Raw genomic sequence first — 9,566 nt, forward strand, 5'->3', positions numbered from 1 at the left:
GAGAGGGAGAGGGAGAGGGAGAGAGAGAGAGAGAGAGAGAGAGAGAGAGAAGGTAGAAAAGTAGAGACCGGCAGCCATGGCCACGTGGAGAGAGGGGGAAGGCATAGGGAGAGAGGGAGCAAGAGGTGAGAGTAAAGACAAGAAGTTAAGAGTAAGAGGTTAAGAGAGAGAGAAGGGATCAAGCAGCCCCTTTTATAGTGGGCTGAGTTACCTTTCTGTTCCCAGGGGCGGGGCATGCCTGGCTGTGGTCAGCTGACTGGTGGGCAGAGTCCAGCCAGAATACTGGAAGCTTGGGGCATTGTCTAGCCACAAGATAATGGAGTAAGGGCTCGTAGTGTCAGCAGCCTTATGTCTAGGGGTGTAGCTTGCTATTCCTTCTCTTGTAGAATTCTCTACTGGGTCTCCAGAGAAAGCCTCGCTCAACCAAGAACACAGACTGCCTTCACGGTCCAACACCAGAGGACTTGGGTTCAATATCCAGCAGCCACATGGTAGCTTACAACTGGCAACTCTAAGACCTTGACATGCTCATACAGACACACATGCAAACAAAACACCAGTGCACATAAAATAAATTACTTTTAAAACGGTGCTCTGTTGTGTAACTTTTCATGAGGAGACATGAACTCATGCCTGTTTACCCTGATAGGGCATCAGTGAGAGAGCAAAGAATCAGTTCTGAAACAGTGAGGTGGCTCAGTGTGCTTGCTGCCAAGCCTGATGACCTGAGTTCAATACCCAGGACCCACTGCATGGAAAACTAGACCTGAGTCCTGCAAGTTGTCCTTTGACCTGGAAAGAGTGCCATGACACATAGGCCTTCCTCCCACGTATAGATAGATGTGGACAAACATGCATACACACACACACACATCATATATGTACAAGCAAATAAATGTAATAAGGAATAAAATAAAATTCTAGTTTGGGGAAACAATGAGTTAATTGTGCTTATAGGAGCACAGTGAGAGATTGATTACAGGGGTATGGATGACTCCAAAAACAGCCACATCACCACAAGTCTCCCCTTCCCCTACACGGAAGACAGCCTTCCTCCTATATACCGTCCCTCCTATATACTCCAGCACCACTGTGTGCAGCTGGGCTGGGGGGTGGCAGGTCTCAGATGAAAGTCTGATGACCTGCAACTCCTTCCATGAGGAAATACTGGCAAGCATCTGATCACACAGGGGTGACAGCGACCTCTGGTCTGGAGGACAGTGCTTGACGGCAAATTCTTACCCCAAGTATTCAGATCTTCACATGCACTCCACATGGTCCTGTTCACTAGACTGTTCCCACTGACTAGAACAGAGCCCCTGAACATTTCAGTTGGGAAAACTCAGAAACAACTCATAAGGAGCAGGGCCCCACCCCGTGCAAGGGGAATGCAAAGCCCAGGCCAAGTGTCGCACATCTTCTGGGACTGCAGCTATTTATCTCAAAGGCATTTAGAGGATGAAAATTACCCACAAGAATTCTCCTGAATCTGGGACTGGAGAGATGGCTCAGCAGTTGAGAGAACGTCCTGCTTCTCCAGAGGACCAAGTTTGATCCTCAGCACCCACACCAGGTTCACAACCACCTCTAACACGAGCTCCAGGGTGATTTGACATCTCTGGCTTCTGAGAGCTTGTGCACTCACGTGCCCATACACACAAACACATAATTTAAAAATTTAAGAAAGAAGCTTGGTGGTGGTGGTGCACGCCTGTAATCCCAGCACTTGGGAGGTCGAGGCAGGCAGATTTCCGAGTTCGAGGCTAGCCTGGTCTTCAGAGTGAGTTCCAGGACAGCTAGGGCTACACAGAGAAACCCTGTCTTGAACACTCCCCTCCCCCCAAAAAAATTAAGAATTTTCCTCCTTCTAAGATACGTATCTTTTATTTTCATATTTTACCATTTTTTTAAAAAAATTTGAATGCATTGAGATGATGTGTTTCTTTTTAATGACTTGCATTTCTTGTTCCTCCAAAACAGTTAAATATTATTGTAGCCAGGGTTGTTTTTGCAGCTGATGCCATCTGTGTGTGTGTGTGTGTGTGTGTATGCTTGCACACATGTATGTGTGTGCCCCACATATGGGACCCATAAAGGATGACATCAGATCCTCTGGAGCTAGAGTTACTGGTAGTTCTGAGGTGCCTACTGCAGTAGGTTTGAGGAATTGATCTTGGGTCCTGTGGAAGAACAGCAAATGCTTTTAATTGTTGAGCCATTTCTCCAGCCCCTACCAGCCTCAAATTTGTTACATAGCCAAGGATGACCCTAAGTTTCTAATTCTCTTGCCTCTACCCCTGAGTTCAAAGATTATAGGTGTGTACCACCATGGATGTTTATGAGGTGCTGGAGAGTTATCCCAGAGTTCCATGCGTGTTAGCCAAGCAGTGTACCAAAAGGCTACACCCACAGTCTCTGCATTGACACCATCTCCAAAGTGTGAAAATAAACCAGTGATCTAACTTATTTTAAATGGAACTGAAAGTCATTTAAGATATTGTGGAGTTGTTTTTTTTTTTTCTAAAACTTGCAAGGACACTCTAAAAAAAAGCAGAATTCCAAATGAACATTGACTTTTAAAAAGTTACTTATTTTTAATTTACATGTACCAGTGTTTTGCTTGCAAGTATATATAAGCATACCGTGTGGGTGTGGTGCCCAGAGGTTTTGAGCAACCTTATGGGAACTGGTAATCAAACCTGGTCCTTTGCAAAGGCAGCAAGTGCTATTAACCAATGAGATAGCTCTCCAGCCCCCATGAATACTTTTTTTTTTTTTTTTAAGAAAAGGGCTGGGGGCTGGGTGTGGTGGTGAACACCTTTAGTCTCAGCCCTGGGGAGGCAGAGGCAAGCAGATCTGTAAGAGTTGGGGGCCAGCCTGGTCTACATAGTGAGTTCCAGGTCAGCCAAGACTGCAAAGTGAGACTAGGTCTCACCCTACCACACCACCGAATCCCATAAAAAAAAAAAAAGGGTGAGTGGGGGAGGGGTGGACTGGAGAGCTGGCTCAGCAGTTAAGTGTGGAACTCTTCCCCCTGAGAACCTGAGTCTGATTTCAGAACTCATGTTAGACTGCTCACACAGCCTGTAAGTTCAGCTCCAGGGTATCTGACCAATACTTCTGGCCTCTGCAGGCATCTGCATTCATATGCATGTAGCTACATATACACCCAAACGCATACACATAATTAAAAATAAAATAAAAATAGTTATTAACAGGAAAGGGAAGGATGGAAAAGAGGAAGAAAAGGAAAAAACTAAAAGAGGTTTGTAAAATGTTCTGCTTGAGGTGTGGCCATAGCCTGTGAGCCCAGGGGCAGTCCTGCCCCTCTCCCTTGCGCTTGGTTGCCTCGGGATGAACTTTGAGGGTGGCTGCCTAACATCACCCTTTTGGACTGGCCTGCCCAAAGAGAAGTGGCTGGTGCTAAAATTAACTATTGGCAAAGCTGAGGTGGCCCACGCACGTGACACTGGCAACCGTCTGATTCTGGGGCACACCTGTTAAGAATGGCTGAGGAGTAGGCAGTCCCAAAGGTTGCTGGGCTACAGTGAGCAGGTGGAGACACAGCAGCATCTCCAGCGATGCCTCCATCCCCACACTCCATCCCATTCTGGGCCAGTCCTGGGCGAGCCCAGAGCTTCACAGACCACACAGGTTTCAGCCAAGAATGAGGGCAGGTGTGGAGGAGTTACCTCTTCTAGCCAGGCTTGGTTTAGACTTCTTGTGGGGAGATAGAGTAGGGAATTGAGAGGAGACCAGGAATCCATCTGGGGCAATCCTGGCTGGGAAAAGTGTAAGAGCCTCAGTCCCTGTACTGGGAAAAGGACCCAGGCAGGGGCACACTTCTGATACCCTTGCAAGTGCAGAACTAGAGCGGCTGTGGGTCTGGACAAAGAACCGAAGCAAGGCTGGCCTGGACACTGGATGTGTAGTCCTTACCATGCCCTGTCTTTACCATACCAGCAGGGTACTGCTGGAGGCCTGCTCAGCTGTCCCAACTACAGCCATCAGGACTTACAGAAGCAAGCTTCATGAACTCTGGACAGTCCTCTTGACTTTTAATTGGTGTGTGTGTGTGTGTGTGTGTGTGTGTGTGTGTGTGTGTGTGTGTGTGTAAAGCTTGTGCATATGCATGTTGTGTGAGGAGGGTGACGCCGAATTGTCTTTCACAATCACTTCCCACCTTTTATACTGAGTCAGGGTCTCACCTCACCCCAGAGCTTTCAGGTTCAGGTAGTCTAGCTAGCCAGACTGCCCCGGGTATCCTCTGTGTCTACCTCCTGAGCCCTGTGGTTACAGGAAGGCCACCGTGCCGGGCAGTATTTAGGTATGTGCTGGGAATCCAAAGTTCAGGCCTTAAGCTCGCATGGAAATCCCTTTACCCATTCCCGTGTTCCTGGCCCTAGTTTGTTGTTTCCTTCTGTTTTAGACAGGGTCCCGTGCAGCTTAGGCTAGCCTCTATCGACGTAGCTGAGGATGACCTTGAACTCTTCTGTTGATCCTCGTTCGTGCTGGGATTACAGGTGAGCACCACCTTGCCCAGTTTATGGGGTGCTAAAGATCAAACCCAGGGCTTCCGCCATGCAGGCAGGCAGCCCTCTACCAACTAAGTCATATCCCCAGCCCCATCACTCTTGCCACCTGCTGCTTTTCACCTTACCCAACAGCTTCTAGAATGGGCCTCTTTCTTTGCCATGGCACATTTTAAAGACAACACCCATTGATGCTCAGCTTTGGTACTCAGATCAAGTATATCAAGGACATCCACAAACAGACACGGAACCTGGGAGCACCTCTAGGCCAGTCTGTTGCCCGTAATTCCTCTCTTCCTTCTCCAACCTTGTGCGGTCATGAAATCTCAACTGTCTGTTGTTGCACTCTTGAGCACTCGGTACCTTGGCTGTTGCTTTAGGTGTCCGTCTCCCCCAAGAGCAACCCATAGGTCTTCTTTTTAGTTCACTTATCTCTGTGGCCCTAGGCCTCAGTCAACATCTAATATGCCATCTCAGGGAAGTTTGCGGGCCTGGCCCACGCCAAACCTGTTTGAAGACGACGGAAAAAGTACCCTGTGAGCAGGATTATGAAATGACAGAGATGACGCGAGGGGCTTTCGAAACCTGGGAAGGCATCCACCCCACGTGAATTACAGCCCCTTGCTATTCTTGGCCATCAGAGGCTCAGGCTTTGACCCGACACAACCAACCAGAGCCCGCAGTCAGCTGGGGACAGAGCAAGCCTGCAACGCAGACCTCTGCTGCCGCCTAGTGGCTGCTGGGCTCCTAGTAGCTGAGCTGACGCTGCCGGATTCTGCAGCAAGCCTTTAGTAGCAAGCCTCTGAAGCCCAATCCCAATAAGACGCTAGAGAAAAGCAGAGAGAACGGTACTCAGAGCCTTCCTTTTTTGCAGTGTGACTCAGGGGATGAGCTACAGTGACCGCCTTCATCTTCCTAAGCATCCATTTTCTTATCGGCAAAATGAAGGTGGCTACTACACCCTATGGTTGTTGTGTAGATTAAAGGAGACTCTGCATGGAAGCTGTTTAATAAATCCTAAATATTCAGACGATAGCTATTGCTAGGCAGTTGTAGGCTAGGCTGGCCTCAAACCAAGGAAGCCAAGGATATACTTGACCTTCTGACCCTTATGCCTCCATCTCTGAAGTGCTGGGATTATGGTCATGCACCACTAATGCTCTGCTTATGCAGTGCTGGTGATCAAACTCAGGACCTCATTTATATTAGACAAACACAACCAACTAAGCTACTTCCCCAGCCCCATTGCTACAATTAAAACAAAGAAGCTCTCAGAAATGTCGGTGTTCCATTCCCCTCTGTCACTACACTAGGGTGCCTCTGCCCACACAAAATCTCACTCTTCCTGCAGTACTAGAACTTCAGCCCAAGCTTGTGCATGCCAAACACTTACACCACCACTGTACTGCATCCCTAGCCCCAGTGCCTGATGTTTGCAGAGCCGAGCTTGTCTCTGTTCTGTACACAGGACCTGGGTGGGGACTGCTTGGTGGTGCTGGCTGAATGGGTGAAAAGTATTGTGGGTAAGCTCAGCACACCTCTATGTAGGGTGCAAGTGAGTTGGCTTCCTGAGTAAAAGCACTTGCCATCAAACCTGACTGACCTGTGTTGGACCCCCTGGGACCCACGTGGAAGAAGGAAGAGAACTGGTTCCTGTGGGTTGTCCTCTGAGCACACCCAGCCTCTCAACATAATAAGTAGATAAAAGCAAATTTTAAAGAATTAAGATTTCCTCTGTGCAGTCTAAAACTTCTATATTAAACATAATTACTGAGGGGGGAGAGGTTATTTCATCTTACAGGCATAATCACTTTTTTAATCACATAAAATGTATTAATGGGGAACAGTGGGACTAGGGGGGAAGCGGGTGCAGAATTGCATCCTTCCCAGTGCACTACCGCCTTCTCCAGGTGGCAGTGACAGTAAGTGACAAATGTTCTACATGACTCTCCCCTCTTCCCCCCTGCCTCTCCATGTTGACAATGAATCACTCCAGGGGATAATTAGGAGTCCCACAGTTCCCTGGCATTCGACACAAGCAACATCTGATGGCAGGTGTGTGCCTAGCTCAGAAACAGAGTGGGATACACACACCCACGCCCAGGACCTCCCCACACCAGTACTTGGTGGGCCAGGTGCCAGGGCTTTTGTCCTTGGGTGGTCTGGAAACCCAGACCTTGGCTGATTTGGAATGGTGAAGTATTAGGAGTAAGAAGTTGGCTCCCGTCACTCATTGCTGCCCTCACTACCTGGAGGAGAATGGGGTCCATTCAGGGCGGGCCACATGTCTGTACTATGTTCCTTCCTTTTCTCAATTTTTCCTTGTTAAACATTCTTGGTTGTAATTATAAAAGTATACACTTGCTATAAAAACTTTAGAATGTACAGAAAGTCTAGAGAGGTCCAAACCCATTCATAATGCAATCATTTAGCTGGTAGGTGTACCAGTGAGCAGCTCCCCTCTCCCCCCCCCACCTCCACCCGGACCCTTGGGATGAAGAGCACATCTCAGCCTTCCCAGAGCACGCTGCGACAAGGCATGCTCAACCAAAGCATCCCAGTACCCTGCGACAAGCACCAAGGGTTGTTTGATATGTTTCTTTCCTAGAAATAGTCTAAATTGTTTTGTTGGAAGGTGACTACGACGTGTGTGTGTGTGTGTGTGTGTGTGTGTGTGTGTGTGTGTGTGTACACGTCTGTCTGCATATGCATGTGCATGCATGTATGTGGAGGCCATAGGTTGATGTGTTAGGTGGTCTCCCTCAATCATTCTCCACATTTTTTTAAGACAGGCTCTCTCATTGAATCTGGAGTTCAATTGTGAAAGACTAGCTGGCTCCCAAGCTCCAGGAATTCTCCTGTCCCGACCTCTCCAGTGCTGGGATTACAGTTATGTGCCATCATGCTTGGCTTTAAATGTATGTATTTAATATATTAGTATAAATATATTTAATATAAATATATTTAATTAATATATTTAAATGTATAATTTAATACATATTTAATAATGTGTGTGTGTACTAGGAATCAAACTCAGATCCACACACTTAAAAGGCAAGCAGTTTGCACTGGAGCCATCTCTTTAGCCCCTCTTTTGTTTTTTGTTTTTGTTTGTTTTGTTTTTGATACATGGTCTCTAGTTGAGTTCCTATGCTACCTCCACCCCTCCCCCACGTGCTGGGTTACAGGCATGCATCACCGTGCCTGGCCTTATACCTAGTTATTTTAAGCACTGAGGTCACACGGTGTCTTTTTAGGCTACCTACCAAAAACCATTCTATCTCGTGTAGCATCAGTTGTCCTCTGATTTCCAATTTTTCTGCAACTCTAAGTATTGCTGTGATTCAAATCCTTGTATTTATTTATTCTTACTATTTTTTCAGCTAGTGTATTAGCCAGCATTCCCAGAGAAGCTGAGAACACAGTCATGTTCTGTCCTTGAAGCTGGGTGTCTCTGTGGTTCCTGGCGAGCTGCTGGTCCTCACATTCTGTTGGAAGCCTGGGAATACTGATTCTGGAATCACCAACAGAGTCAGCAGCAGCCTGGATGGAGAAATCAACTTGGCAGCAAGAGGGAAGCCAGGGACTAAAAGATGAAAACCTTTGTTCTTCTTCCCTCTTATCTGGCTGCTTCTAGCAGTTGGGACCCACCTTTTTGGGTGGCGATCCCACCTTTTGCTGGTGATCACCCAGCATCAATCAAGGCAATCAAAACAATCCCTCCAAGGCTTCCTACTCAAGTGATTCTAAATTGTAACAATTTAAACATTTAAAACCAACCATCCCATCTACATACAAAGCAATGAGTTCCACAGTGACATTTACACACATGTACTTGGCTCACATCTGCCCTTTCAGTCTCCGCCCATAGGCCCCACTCCCATTGGTTCCTGTCTTTCTTCTAGATAACATCCTTTCTGTTGACTTGTGGGGGGTGGGGGGATGCAGGGAATTGGAACACACACCTATAATCCCAGCACTCAGAGAACACAGGCAGGAGGATCACAGTTTTCAGCCAATTTGAGCTACATTGTGAGACCTGGCCTCAGAAAAACAAAATGATGGACTGGGGAGATGGCTCAGTCGGTAAAAGCTCTTGCTGTGTAAGTATGGAGACCTAAGTTCAAATCCCCAACACCCACATTAAAAACAACTGGACATGGCCATGTGGGTCTGCATCTCCAGTATGGCAAGAGGACAGAGGCAGGAGGTTTGCTGTGTATACAATGGTTTATGTATACTATGGAGGTATACTATGTTTTGCTGGCTGCTGTTTTAGCTCCAGGTTAAGTGAAAGACCACATCTTGTAGGAATAAGGCAGAGAGTAACAGAATATGACACCCTCTAGTTTCTACACAGTATGTATATGCACTGGTACACATATGTACACATGCATGTACACTACACAGAGACTTAAATTTTTAAGCTAAACAATAATAATGACGATGATAGGAACAATGAAAAACAGAAAAGAAGAAAGAGAAGTAGAAGAAATGAAAACAGAGACAGAATCCAGGAAGCCCAACACCCAATTCAATCATTTTTGCATTCTAGGGATATAAGGGGGAACAAGGAAGAAACCAATAAAGACAGTTAAAAATGCTATTCAGAAATTGAAGTCTGTGTGTGTTTTTAGATGAAAAGGCTTCCATGCACCCAGAAAGGTGGATAAAACCACACCTAACTCAGGTGCAATGCTGTGAGATTTCAGGATGCTGGAGAATGTGGATGATTTGATTCAACACACTCCAGGGGGAAGAGAACACGCTACATAGACTCCCTGCGGAGCAGTGTCTGGCAGCCCAGCAGCCACTCTGAGCAAGAAGACAATGAAGCAACTTTGCAAGAAAGATTGTCTCCAGTCTAGACCATATGGCCAGTCAACTGTCAATAAAATAGAACTAAAGGGCATTTTCAGATGAGCAAACTCCCCCAAAATTGACCTAGTGGTCACTCTTTTTCTAGAAGCTACTAGAGAGTGTGCTCTACCAAAACAAGAAACAAAGCCTAGAAAGAGAGAGCTGGGAAACAGG

The sequence above is a fragment of the Mastomys coucha genome, unplaced genomic scaffold (assembly GCF_008632895.1).
Source record: "Mastomys coucha isolate ucsf_1 unplaced genomic scaffold, UCSF_Mcou_1 pScaffold20, whole genome shotgun sequence".
In the NCBI taxonomy this organism is placed as follows: domain Eukaryota; kingdom Metazoa; phylum Chordata; class Mammalia; order Rodentia; family Muridae; genus Mastomys; species Mastomys coucha.